Source organism: Octopus bimaculoides, chromosome 5 (assembly GCF_001194135.2).
Source record: "Octopus bimaculoides isolate UCB-OBI-ISO-001 chromosome 5, ASM119413v2, whole genome shotgun sequence".
NCBI classification, from domain to species: Eukaryota; Metazoa; Mollusca; class Cephalopoda; order Octopoda; family Octopodidae; genus Octopus; species Octopus bimaculoides.
The window spans coordinates 92,106,922-92,110,199 of record NC_068985.1 but is presented as its reverse complement, the minus strand read 5'-3'; positions in this window follow the sequence as shown (position 1 = coordinate 92,110,199).

The window sequence follows — 3,278 nt, the reverse complement described above, 5'->3', positions numbered from 1 at the left end:
TATATATATATATATTTACATATAGATAAACTATATACATGAAAAAATGTATATGCATGCATATATACGCATAGAAATATATGGATATATATATATATATATATACATACATGTATATATGGTGTACAAGTTTTTAATGTATACATGCACACATACAACGTTATTTTAATATACACATTTGCTTGTATATAAATATATAGAAGAGGGAATATTCACAAACTCACAGACACACACACAGGCACACACATATGTATACGGATGGAGAATACGTACATCCATACTTACTTGTGTGTGAATATGTGTGTATATCTGTTGTTATTAGTGTCAGCTGGTGAACACAAGCACACCCCTCACACACGTCCACACAACTCAACAATATATTGATATATAGAAGACGAAAGATACCGGGTTCATATTGCGAACAGTCACCATCAGATAATCGCATTCACATGGCTACAGACAAACATGTTTACGCATCGTAGGAATTCATTCATACTCACTAGTCTATGCATAGAATGTTTACATTGTAAACACTTAAACTGTAAAAAGAAACAAACGCACACACATTCACACATACACACTCACACTTACGCGCGCATGCGTATACATCATTAGTAAACAAAACCTACGTACGCATTATTCTCACAATGACGTGCGTAGTTATCTTACTTAAAGCTTTTGAATTTATTAAAGTTCTTTCTCATATTTTCTGGTCATTTAACTCTGCATCAGTTTCATTATGATCTGACAGAAACTGACACACATTTCTCAATTATATTGTTTCTTATTTTCCTTCCACTACACCAGGGGTCGCGCCAATCTTTTTCGACCATCGACCTCTTTTAGCCACTTCTCCTTCCGCATCGACTCCCTTTAGCCGCTTCTCCTTCTACATCGACCCTTTAGACACTTCTTCTGCATCAACCCCTTTTAGCCACTCCTCCTTCTGCATCAACCACCCTCCTCATTTCAAATGCCTTAACACCCTGCCCGACCTTACCATATCTTAAATGCGTACCGAATACTGATGCTGGCAACTAAAATGTTAGCTAAAATATACATGCACGGCGAATGAAGAAATTTTATTGAAAATGACACACTTTTTACGGGCATATGGCGTAGTGGTTAAGAGCGCGGGCTACTAACTCCCAGATTCCGAGTTCGATTCCAGACAGTGACTTGAATAATAATAATAATAATAATAATAATAATAATAATGATAATAGTAATAATGATGATGATGGTGATAATAATAATAACATCGAAAAATACCTTGGGAATGAGAACCCAAGTTCGAAATTTCTCCAAGATACCTGATGAAGGCTGGAGGGTATATATGCCGAAGCGTTGTGTTAACAAACAAACAAACAAAAAATGATGACAAATATTTGTCAAATGTAAATAATGTAAATAATATTTGAAAATGCAGGCCAGTAACACAAAATATAAAAACGAAATACTAGATTAATTACAAAAAATATTTTATAAAATTTACCCGAGCAAATTTCTTGAAATTTTCCTAAATAGGAAAATGTGCAGTGAATTCCTGTTGAAATAATTTGAAATTTAAATATATTTAAGTTACAACTGTTTCATTGAATATTGTAATGCAGAACTATTGTACATCTAGATTAGTTTAGTGTATCATTAAATAAACAGTGTTTTCTGTGACAACTGTACTGTAAAAGAATGTCGACTTTTTTTCGTTTTAATTATTTTTTGTTTGCTATCGATGCCAAGAACTTCATCTCTAAAATTGTAACACTGGAAAAAAATATATATAGAAAACATTCGAGATGGGAATCAATGGAACTTTATATAAATATGAATAGCAAACAGAGATTTAAATACACAAAGTTTCATTACTTTCAACGTCGAAGAAACTATGTATTTATACATATATCGTGAATGTGTATTCAACAAAGCAGTAAAGAGATGGACTGGAATTACAATTGGAATATACATACATACATACATACGTGTGTATATATATATATATATATATATATATATATATATATTGTGCTTGTAGTAGAGAAAATTAAAATAGAATTAATTGTAAAGGACTATTTGTGAAACAAACCAAATCCCAGTACGTTATCTTTGTGTGATGTTAATATTTTGAATGCAGTGGCGCCACCTATATTTAATAATATCTGCTGAGTAAATATTCTCTAGAGTAAACCGGGAGAGAATTGATGTGTACACACACATATATAGTTGTAGTAACAGATACTTTTTATATATGCATACATTCTAGAAACATTATATCTATATATATATATTACAAAAGGAACTGCATGGCTATTAGTTTGGTATAATATATACGAAGTTGCAGTGTTAAAAGATTTGCTAAATATGTTTAGCATGCACAATGTGAAAGAACTAAGTAAATTAAGTCAATTTGACTTATGTACCAAAAGAAACTTCACACAATAGTCACAAATGTACTGTTATAATATATCAAGTAATATTGATTTCAAATTTTGGCACAAGGCCAACAATTTCGTGGGGAGGGGGTACAACGATTACATCGACTCCCGAGTGTTCAACTGACTTTTCTTCTATCGACTTGGAAATGAGGAAATGCAACTCGGACTACTTTAGTGTTTGAACTCCGGGCATAAGATCGGAAGAAATGCCGCAAAGAATTCTTTCCGGTGCGGCAACGAGTTCCCTAACTCGCTGCATATCAAAATTCTGGCTCTTGTTTGCTGTAGCTTCTGTGAGTATATAAACATATTGGTTGCTTGCTTCTATGGTAATGGCCAAATTGATGTAGACAACTCTGAGGAGAACCTAGTAAGGTTCGAAAATTGATTAAAGCTGCTCAAACTTTTTTGCACTCAACAGTGAGAATAGCTAAATTTGCACAGCCGGTAATATGTACCATATTGGTTGTGTGTGAGTGTCTTTGTGCGTGCGTATACTCACACACAAACACACATATATAAATATATACATATACACACGTATATATTGGTCGTGTATATTTATGTGTGCGTGTGTGTGTATATATATATATATATACATATATTTTTGTAAATTCTCACTGTATATACATATACATATATATGTTTATATACATACACACACAAACAAACACAGATATGTATATATATATATATTTATATACACACGACCAATATATATAAGTGAGTATATGGATATATTTATATATGTTTGTGTGTGTACACGCACACACACTACCAATATAGTATATATTCAGGCTATATATGTATATATATATATATATATATATATATATATATATATAT